This window comes from Protopterus annectens, chromosome 1.part1 (assembly GCF_019279795.1).
Source record: "Protopterus annectens isolate FY-2018-M chromosome 1.part1, PAN1.0, whole genome shotgun sequence".
In the NCBI taxonomy this organism is placed as follows: Eukaryota; Metazoa; Chordata; order Ceratodontiformes; family Protopteridae; genus Protopterus; species Protopterus annectens.
The window spans coordinates 772400854-772412973 of NC_056726.1; positions in this window are offsets into that span (position 1 = coordinate 772400854).

A 12120-nucleotide genomic window follows, 5' to 3' on the forward strand; every position below is an offset into this window, starting at 1 on the left:
CTGCTGGGCAGTCAAGTGTTGGGGTATATTAGTGCTTGCTATTAGGTCTGAGCAAGTGCTGGACTGTAGGATGCTTTTTGCATGCTTAGGTTGAGAGTTAGACTAGTTTCAAGTGGAAAACCGAAGAGGAGACTTAGTGGAGCTGGGAATAATTTAACCCTAGCTAACCGGTGCTGCCTGGCGCGGTTTTTAAACTACTAACTTCTGGGCTGGAACCACTCCTCCAGGGACAGATGGCTGCTCAAGGTTCCCCTCTCTCACAGGTGAACAGAGAAACTTCCCTCTATCCAAGTAAGGTATGGGCAACTCAGAAACTTGTAACACAGCCCTGAATTCAGCACTATCCTGAAAACTGAACTATACTAGCTTAGAAAGGCAGGAAACAAGAACTTTTTTTTTGTTTTTTTTTTTTTGAAAAGATAAGGCAAAAACAGTAAAAAGTACACTTAAAACAGCTTTGAATGACTACAAGTGATCAGAAAAGGCTATCACACTTTAGTGTGTAGCCTACAACAGTTAAACAATTTATTTAAACAAAAAGAACTTTTTAAAAGACAAGGCAGTCAAATAAGTACAATATGTGAAAAAAACAAGCTTTTCAATCACAATAAGTGTTGGAAAAATCAGCGTTTAGGTGGAAAACAGTTAAGTACAGCAAGAAAATACAGAAAACTGATAATCACTCCAAAGTCTCTCTTTTAAGCTAGAAGGCTTGTATCAGTTTAAGGCTTTCTAGTGCTTTCCAGTAGGTTAGTTACAGGAAAGATGGGAAACAAGTGCAGATGTGGTCTTTTAAACCAGAAAGTTGAAAGAGATGGGCAACTTCCCGAATGATCAATAAACTACAATTCCTGGGCCAAGAACCACTCCTCTTGTGGTAGACAGGCTACCTAGTATTTACCACTCCCACTGATAAGCTAGAAGGCTGCACTCCAACACAAAGGCTTAGGGGACTCAGAAGCTTACAAGCAGTCCTGGATACAGCAAATCTGTACCTGGACTATACTAGTTACAGGAAAGGTGGGTATCAAGCACAAACATGGGCTTTAAAACCAGAAAGTTGAGAGAGATGGAAAAAAAACTGCCCAAACCGCCAAGAAACTACAATTTCTGGGCCAGAACCACTCCTCTTCTGGTAGATAGGCCCCTGTAAGCCAGTCTATGGGGTGGGGTATGAACCAGAACTATTGTAGGGTGTTACAACATGTGAGGTATACCAGTATCCAGCTGGCATAAGGTAAATGGATGTACATTACCATACATTTCACCTTGTGAACATTGCTGGCCTACTGCTTACTGCCATATGGACTCTTCTATTTGTCAGTGTGATTGTGATGATTGCAGGTATGCATTGTTATGTAACAGATACCTGCCATTGTGTCAACCTAGGTATTTTCTCCCTAGGGGATGTATACACAGTGTATTTAGAGGCTGCTGGCCTGTACATCTGCATTACTTACTGTTGAATGATTTTTATCCGGTGGCTCAGTCTGTCTTTCCTGTTGTACTACTTGAAGGCCTTGGCCTGGACACCAACATATGTTATGCTTTTGGATTAATGTATTAAATGATCTGTTTGAGAGTTGCATTAATCTGTTTGTATATATTTCAAAGTCTACACAGCTATATGACGTGTCATATACCACTGTAATAGTGCACAAATAAACCTGTAAAATGTATGTAAACCTGTGTGTGTGGTATTACATCCTTTGACGTCTCTGTAGGTATATGGTTCAGGCAACAATTGTCATTTGTATGGGTGACTCATACACTATCCATCTGATGAGGTTGCACCTGTAGGGATACTGGCTGTTAAGTGTGATGTGCACCCACTAATTATGTATCATCCCAGACATACCTCTGTGTGTGTATGTGTAGTTTTACTCACACACACACACACACACACACACACACACACACACACACATATATATATATATATCTGTACATATATATATATATATATATATATATATATATATATAGAGAGAGAGAGAGAGAGAGAGACATATATATGTATCTGCATACCTGTGTGTGTGTGTATATGTATCTTAGGAATGTTTATTGCTTACACATTGTACATTCACTATGGTAGCCAGACTGTACTGTATGATATGTTCTCGATACCAGCCTCACATCTTTCAGGTGGCATGGCTTACTGTTAACATCTTGTGGCCCAACATTCCACTCTCACCTGAAAAAGAAAAAAGGGCAATCTGTTCCAACAAAACATTATCGCCCCATACATAGCTGTCCATTCCGCACATGTGTCCATTGGACACAGTTAATCCAGTCTAACTGGCATCGCATCTTATCTTTGTTGACCTCACCCCCTCCCAGGAGTTTGAATGTCCAAATGTACATCCAAATACAGTGTATATCCACAGCTGTTGATGTAGAAGAAATGGGCAGCTATGTACCTTCCTTATACCCTTCCTACAAATCCCTGGCTATTTTCCCTACTGTCTTTTCCTCTTTGTGCTGCTTTTGTTCACCACTTTCCTATCAACCCCTTTTTCTTTTCTTTTAAAGAAATTAGCATGGGGTAAGAGGGATTAAGCACTTTTAGGCAGCAGTGAGCAGGTTTAAGCTATGCCTACACAGGTTAAGCAATATAGAAGCTGAGTATAAGAAACTGTAACCGGAAGTTAGCACTGCTTACCTCTGCACAAACCTTCACAAACCCACTTACAACTTCTTTAAAGTGCCTTAATCACAGTGTATCCAACAGCCTGTGTTCTGCCCAGCAACAAAATGAGCAGCTTCTGCAAGTCATGAACCCAGGTCCCTGCACACCATAGACAAAGTGATTTACCACTAAGCCATGACAGATATACAGAAATCTGATGTTTTCAGAAACATATCATCCAGCCCAGTCATGCTACAGTGCAGAGAATGTAATCAACATCTAGATGTATGTGTGTGTGTAAATATATTATTAAACAGATACAACATATCTATATTTGTAGATATATATATATATATATATATATATATATGTATGTATATATATATATATATATATATATGTATGTATATATATGTATGTATATATATATATATATATATATATATATATATATATATATATATATATATATGTTTAGAAATATATACATATATATATATAAGTATATATAAATATATATGAACACATATACATGCAAATGCCTACATTGACACATATATATGTCAACACCTTTATGTCGACATATGCACAGCAAGGTACATATATGCACACACGTATATAGCTATGTAGGTATATGCGGACATAGTCATACATATGTAAGCTGATATATATATCTATATAAGTATATGTGGCCATACATCTGTAGATAGTAATGGTAGATTAACAAAAACAAATATGCCCACATGCACCGTTAATGGGGTTGAGAGGCCCAAAACAATATACGTCTTGAACGAATAGGCATATCCCCCAGCCAAACACTTCTGCCCTGCAATACACTACCAAGTTTTGCATATCCCATAACCACAACCTGACGTAATATGGGCACAAGATGACAGCACTACATCCCACCTGTATGGTGTCTGGCTGCTATTGGTAACTTATCATGCAGTACAGTCTGGCTCCCATAGGAAATGTAAAATGTGGAAGCTATCAACATCCCCAGGATACATATACACAGACACATATATGCAGATACAGATGTACATATATCTGTATCTGCATATATGTATATCTGTATCTGCATATATATATATATATATATATATATATATATACATATATATATATGTATTTACATATATAGAGATATACATGTGACTGCACATTCACATGCAGAGATATGTACAGTAAGATACATATGTATGAGCTGCACAAAATATGGAACAGCCACTATGCCTACAGTTCACACCTGAACAATTGGACACTGTATGGGCCACCCATACAAATGACAATCATTGCCTGCAAGATATACCCACAGAGAGGTCATAGGGAAAAACACCACACAGGTTTTCAGGAATGGAAAACCTTTATTTGTGTACTACTACAGTTCTATATACTAATGCTACTGTAATTGGGATTGTCTTCACAGACATGGTGTGGGTGTTCACATCTGCTTTCCACATGTGTGCCTTTGGCTACTGACAGACATCCTATGGACATTATAGTAAAGTACCACTGCTAGCACATACTGCCCCCGTCGACTGCAGCAAAGAGATATTGGCCAATATGTGTGGACATTCTGACACATTCTGTACACTCCAGAGGTATACACAGAACCCCTTAGTGCAAAACATGTGCACCATACCTAACAAAATGGATGTTAACAGCCATGTAGATGGGTATAACACATAACAACTGGTATACATATGTCACCATAGGTTATGCATTCACACACACCTGTCTGGCCTGACACGTAATACCTGCTGGTACAGGGGTGCCATGGCCATATATTACCCACTAGATATTGACAAACATCTGTACAGCATCCCACTGCTCTGTCTGACATACATGACTGTTAAGGGAAGCCTGGCAGCAGTACATCTGGCAAGTATCTGCACAGGACATCTCACTCAGTAAGTACACTAAGCTGCTAGGCATGTAACAATGCACTGTGCAGGCTACAGGCAGACTGGCTCAACAGTGGCCTATATTTCCTATGGGGGAATTGCACATGTACCTGCATATATAGCAGGCTGTACAGGCATGTCACAGCACAGGGTAAGATACACCTGCGTGAAAGTGCATAACTACAACCAATGAGAACAGAACCACAGCCACATATGGCAAGCTAACATAATATTTCAGTAAATGGACTATTTGTTCAACACCATCCTCATACGTGCCACTCACACACTAACCCTATATATACTGGGCCGCTACACAGTTTGGTCTGATGGCTGACTGTGTATGGGACATGTGTGTGTATGGCCCTACAAACATGTAGGCCAATACACTAACATACAGTGGAGCAGCATGGAGCATCAGATAGGACGGGACCTAGGATGATGACAACTACCACAGTCTGCACACAGGCAAAGGTACATAATAACAATACACATACTGTCGACATTCACCATAAGTACACAGACCTCAGTACTGTACAAACAACCACAGTATGTCCAGGTTATGTCATCAAATATAACCCCTAATGTACATAACATGTGTAGCAGTCTGATATCTCACTGGCTTGCTATCAGATATGATGACACTAATTATGGTGTACAGCACATGTGCACATCTTCATGCATGACATATGTGCAAAGGTTGACAGAGTTGGGGCTGGAAGCACATATACATGGAGAATATTGACATGTTACTGTGATAACCTCATACATTTACTGTTGTAACAGGGTTTGTTGCAACATATGTCCTATGAGGGATATGAAGTCAGAAACTATCATGGCTTTCACCATCTACAGACTGCAATCCACACACTACCTTCTGCAGTCCACAGATAGATGCTCCGTGGGTAACACATGAAACCAAAGGCACAACACACTGCCCAGTCTGCAGATGACCCTGCAGATGGGGATTATTCATAAACATAGAACTGACATGGCAGGTATTGAGTCATGTAGGACAGCCATATCCACACACACTGTTAAACCAACATGACTCCAAATGCAGTATAGCAGCACTTACAGTCTGTAGTCAGATCAGGCACATCCCCCTCCTGTGTGTTGCCCTGTTTCCACAGTGTATGTTGATAGAGGTAAATCCCTACTCCATCTGAGATGCTGTTTGCCAAACAACAGATCTAGTTCCTGCTCACAGTGAATGAAAAGGACCAACACCAGCATGATGTTCCTAGATATTGGAGTGTGTTTCCATGCACTTGGCTATGGGAATGTTACCACAGCTGTTCCAAATGTAATCAGCTAGGGAAAGGCTGCAATTCGTGCAGAGACCATCAGCTGATCATGAGCCTCACTCAAAATACACATGCTGTTGCCTAAGCAAAGCAGGTGTAGGTCTCCACATCCACCAGAGAGGAAGTGGGAGAGGCAGACAGAGGCAAAGACAAGTCAGGGATGGGTGGGAGAGTAAAACCTAAGCATTTTTGTATCACACACCTACCAGCATGGGGTACAACCCCTGATGACTATTTAGTGCTATCACAGTTCTATGCAGTTATTGAATGCACCACATGGGTTACCTGTTGTGTAGCCCTGAGAACATATATGTGATGGTGAGTGACATCTGCAACAGAGATACGGTAGCTATAAGGTAAGTGATGTACATGTGCCTGTCCACATGAACAGGTGCCACCGTCAACACAGCCACACTCCCACAGGGACGCACACACATTGACACACTTGGCAGGGCCAGGATTAAAACTCATCAGTAGTGGGATTGCCACAACACATCACTGTGCAGGTATCACATGCACAACACGGGTCATATGGAGGTTGTATTAGCAAAGGGTATGGGGAGGTGTCTGACATCAGACAGCATGCTTCAGTATACCAATGGGGGTTGTAGTGAGTGTGGATGTGAACATACTCACCATACAACACACACACACACAAACACACAGGGTGCCAGTACTGACATGCATGGGTGCATGTCTGCATGGGTGTGTGGTGGTTGACTGTGCCAGAAGGCTATACAAGGCTAAGCAATGGGTGTACCTTGGCATCAGGCCACATGACAATGGTCTGCATTGTGGCTCAGGGATGTGGTTTCTGCATTTGCCCACACAAGTGGGTATTATATCCCCCATCCAGTCACCTGGGTGACTATTGTGTGTGGCCAATGCAGTGCATTGCTTGTCATGTATGTGTTCCATAGTCCATGACATGGATGGTGTATGGGATGTGCACACCTCCCACATGCATGTACAGTGACATGTGGAACTGTACCTGGGGTGTGTGGCACATGTTCATAAGTTCATAGGTTCATAGGTTGGTACTAGGCTATTGGTCCTAGGGCCTATACAAGCCTAGCCATAACAATTCCCTGGCTATTTCTTCCCACACTATTTACTTCCCTGGACCCCTGTCTAGCAGGGTGACTGACATGACCCCCAGGGTGAATTTCCTTTCTCCCATCCAGTTGTCAAGGTTCCTTTTGAAGAGGGCCAAAGAGGTGCTTTGCTTGACATGTATGGGCAGTCTATTCCAGAGTCTGGGGAGTCTCTGGGTCAGGAACTTATACCTCCAGCATATTTTGTTTATTGTGATGACAAGGTTTAGATCGCTGGAGTGTGTGGCTCTGAGGGATTGGGATTTCTTTAAGTGTAGCATGTCCAACAGCTCTGGGTTTGACATGGCCTTGTATGTTAAGCAGAGATCACCTCTGAGTAGACAATATGCGACAGAGTATAGCTGGAGTTTTTTAAGGTGGTCAGCATAGGGCATCTGCTTTAGGCCTGTGATTCTTTCAGTGAGGTATTTCTGCGGCCTTTCCAGTTGTTGCAGATGTCTTGAGAGGTACATACCAAATGCGGCATTGTATTCTACAATGGGTCTAATGAAGGATGAGTACAGTGGGACAATGACCTCCTTTTTTCTGGATTAAAAGTCATTAGTGATGAGATGTGCCACACAGAAGAATTTCCTGACTATTGTGGTGATGTGTTTATCGAAGGTGAGACCCACTGTCCACCTGTGTCCCTAAGTCTCTTATCACACTTTCTGTGTTTAGTGTACTGCCACCTACATGGTAATTCATGGGTATGTTTTTCCCAAAGGGGATAACTATACATTTCTTGGCATTGAGTTTGATCCCATGGCTCTGGCACCAAGCATCTGTTTCTGTAAGGCCCTTTTGTAGAGTATCCACATCATTTGGGGATTCAATAATGGCTCCCAGTTTGCAGTCATCTGCAAACTTTGATAGCCAGAGTCCCTTAGTGTTGGCCTATACTTCAGAGAAGTAGATACCAAACAAGAGTGGTCCCAGGACTGGACCCTGAGGTACTCCACTTGTCACTTGTCTGGAGCTGGATTTGGAGTCGGCTACTTTTACAGTGTGGGTTCTGTCAGTAAGCCAGTTGGCAACTCATCAAATAACGTAGGGATTAAGGCCCAGCTTACTAAATTTATCTATGATTCCAGAGTGGGGGATGGTGTTGAAGGCCTTGGCAAAGTTACAATAGGCTGTGTGGACCGCCTTACCCTCATCCACAGCTCTGGAGACTGAGTCGAAGAAGTCAATCAAGTTCAGGAGACAAGATTGGCCCTTCACAAACCCAAACTGTGTGGGGTCCAGTGTTTGAAGGTGGCCAATGTCTTTGTTTATAAGTTCCATGATAATACGTTCCATGGCCTTGCAGATCAGGTTTGTCAGGCTGATGGGGTGGTAGTTCCTGGGATCCAAGGTGGATCCCCCCTTGTGGAGTGGGATAACTGTATATGTGCTCCACTCAGTTGGCATGAAGTCTAAGGTGAGACTATGATTAAACATGACACTTAGGTGAGGTGCCAGTTCATGTAGTAACAGCCCAGGATGTCATATGGTCCCATGGATGCTGTATTCTTAGCTTTGGAGAGTGAACACAGATTATCATCAGATGTGCCAGTCTTGCCCACCTGTGGTGTGAACTGGTAATGGGCAGCAGGTTTACCCTGCACCTACACTGATAGCATGCTAACAGCATTCCCCAGTGTCAGTGGCATCTGTCCATACAGGGCATATTAATCAAAACCAAGCATTGAGAACAAAAACCTTTATCCAAAAACAAAGCTTTCAGGCAAAAACCCTTTCTCAATGTTTAACACAAGGTACAATGAAATCACATGTTTAAATACAAGCCCACAACATCACATGACCCGCAGCCATGGTCATATGATCTAATTTAATACAAACTTTAAAATAAATAAAACATAAATAAAAGACATACTTGTTATAATACATATGTATAAAAAATATATGCATGTTCAATAAAAAGTCATATTATTCAAAATATGAACACAAATATTAATATATACTATTATTTTAATTTTGTATGCTGTATCTTAGTTAAAACAGGCTTTAATGAAACACTTGCATTCAATCCTGGCGGCACATCTGCTGATAGTCTTACAATCCAATCATATTCTCTATTATCTAACAAATTGCACATATCCCCCCCCCCTTTTTGACACACTAACAATATCTATAACCCTAAACTTAAAAGTATGGGATATACCATAACATTTTACATGCTTCGACAAAGCATTCGTGTCACTCCCGTTCCTTATGTTAGATTTATGTTCTATGATCCTGTCCTTAAGTTTTCTTGTAGTTTTTCCAACATAAAAGGAGGGACAGATGTCACATGTAGCCAAATAAACACTATTGTTTGTTGCACAAGTGGCAAAACAGTTAAAAGTATACACTTTTTTGAGACAGGGTGAACAAATGTATTCATAGGTTTTGATGGATCACACTGTTGTAAAATATCTACACAGCAACTACAATTATAACAGGAAAAAGTACCTTTTCTCGATACACCAGGGGATGTAAAGTTTGCTCTATCAAAATCCTTATATGCTAACATACTCTTTATTGTCTTCATATTTCTATAGGCAAAACAAGCTCTATCCCCCACCACCATCTTAATCTCATCCTGTGTAAGAAGGACTTTCCAATATTTTCTAACTATGTTTCTGACCGTAGGTGTCATGGTACTATAAGAGGTAATAAACCTTAAACCAGTCTTGTCTGATGGCACACTCATTGTTTCATGCAGTGTGTTAGATGCCTGTAGAAATATAGGTTTATAATGAGTATGTCTATTAGATATAATATGCTCACTAACCTGATGTACCATGTATGATGAATGCCCACTATTCTTAAATTCAACACATGCTTCATTAAGTTGCTTCTTAAAGGCATCATTATCAGTGTTAAGTCTACTAATACGAGCCAATTGCACCTTAATGCCTTTGAAGACGTGAGGGGCATGCATACTTGATGCATATAAGTACCTTCCAGATGAAACTTCTTTCTTAAATACTGTGGTGTTTATAACACCATCCTTCTTAGTTAATGTAATATCTAAAAAATAAATGGTGCTAATTGAGCACTCATACTTAAATTTTAAAAAACTAGTTGAATTATTCAAAGAAAGAATATAATCCTCTAATTCAATAAGTGAGCCTTTCCAAAGAAGGAAACAATCATCCACAAATCTTTAATAAAATAACAGATTTTCATTCAAGTACCTCTCCCCATCATTTACATACATTCTCTCCCATTGGAAACGAACCAAATTGGCATAAGTATTTGCTAATGGTGTGCCCATTGCCACACCAGTTTGCTGTAGATAAAATTCCTTATCAAACAAGAATATATTATTTCTTAATACTAGATCTAATAGCATACATATATTTTCTGTATGTCTAACTGAAAAACCAGAATGTCTCATCAAAAACTCTCTAATGGCATCCAGCCCATAGTCATTAGGAATTACAGTAAATAGTGATGTAATATCCATTACCACCATATACACATGTTCACATTTGTCTATAGATAAATCCATATTCTATATTGCAGTAACGGACACTACGTTTCGCTCTATGGACACGGGTGCTATTGGAAATACAATAACGGGGATTGGTGCCATTGGAGCTACTGTGGATAATAAAAACGCTACACAAGCACCACAGCACAAAGGTTTGTCTACCTTTTTTAACAAGCCCTTTCAGTTGCAGCAAGCTGAGCGGGTGCAGGAGCGAATGGCTACATCTAGATCCAGGTCGAGGGGTAGAGCTAAGCAGAGGGACTCCACCTCATCAGCGGAAGGTAAACGGAAGAGTGAAAGTCCTTTAAAACAATTGAAAATAGCTCGAAGGTGATGGCAGGTACTATAAATCTTTCTAATTTTTCTTTGAGAAAAGAACACTACACGCTTTTGGCGAAAGGATTAGGGTATATACCAACTTCTACAGAGGACATTGTGAGAGTGTTGACTGATTTGAAGTTGTTTGTAAGGTCTATAGCACTGAAGCTCATTTTTAAAAATTATAAATATGATGCTAATGTTTCTAAACGACGCAGTGTCTTTTTACCTAATTATGCTCCAATACTCATAGCTTTTAATGACCTTTGTGAGGATGCAATAAGGAAGGCTTATGCAACTGATAAACATGTGAAAAATTATAATTTAACCTATGCAGAATATATTGCTCTGAATGAATTAAAGGAAAACTCACATATTGTGTTAAAACAAGCTGACAAAGGGGGATCAACTGTTATTATGAATAGAGAACACTATATGGGTTCAGTGCTATTATTGTTGGGCGATGACACAGCGTTTAAGCGTATTACATTTTTAGAAGTAAGAAGATGTATTAGTTATGTCAATATGTGTGTATATGACTTACAGCTAACAGGGGATATTTCGTTGGATTTATTTCACTTTTTTACGGTACCATGCCCTATAGTGCCGCAGTTATATGGCATACCAAAACTGCATAAATCACGGGATAACCCCCCGATGAGACCTATTGTCTCTGGTAATGGGTGGGTTACTGAACCCATATCCCTATACTTACAAAGACAATTACAACCATTGTTAAATCTTTGTCATACAGTACTTAAAGATTCTAGTGATTTTCTAGTTAAACTTAAGAACTGGTATATGATTATGGATTTATCTATAGACACATGTGAACATGTGTATATGGTGGTAATGGATATTACATCACTATTTACTGTAATTCCTAATGAATATGGGCTGGATGCCATTAGAGAGTTTTTGATGAGACATTCTGGTTTTTCAGTTAGACATACAGAAAATATATGTATGCTATTAGATCTAGTATTAAGAAATAATATATTCTTGTTTGATAAGGAATTTTATCTACAGCAAACTGGTGTGGCAATGGGCACACCAGTAGCAAATACTTATGCCAATTTGGTTCTTTTCCAATGGGAGAGAATGTATGTAAATGATGGGGAGAGGTACTTGAATGAAAATCTGTTATTTTATCAAAGATTTGTGGATGATTGTTTCCTTCTTTGGAAAGGCTCACTTATTGAATTAGAGGATTATATTCTTTCTTTGAATAATTCAACTAGTTTTTTAAAATTTAAGTATGAGTGCTCAATTAGCACCATTAATTTTTTAGATATTACATTAACTAAGAAGGATGGTGTTATAAACACCACAGTATTTAAGAAAGAAGTTTCATCTGGAAGGTACTTATATGCATCAAGTATGC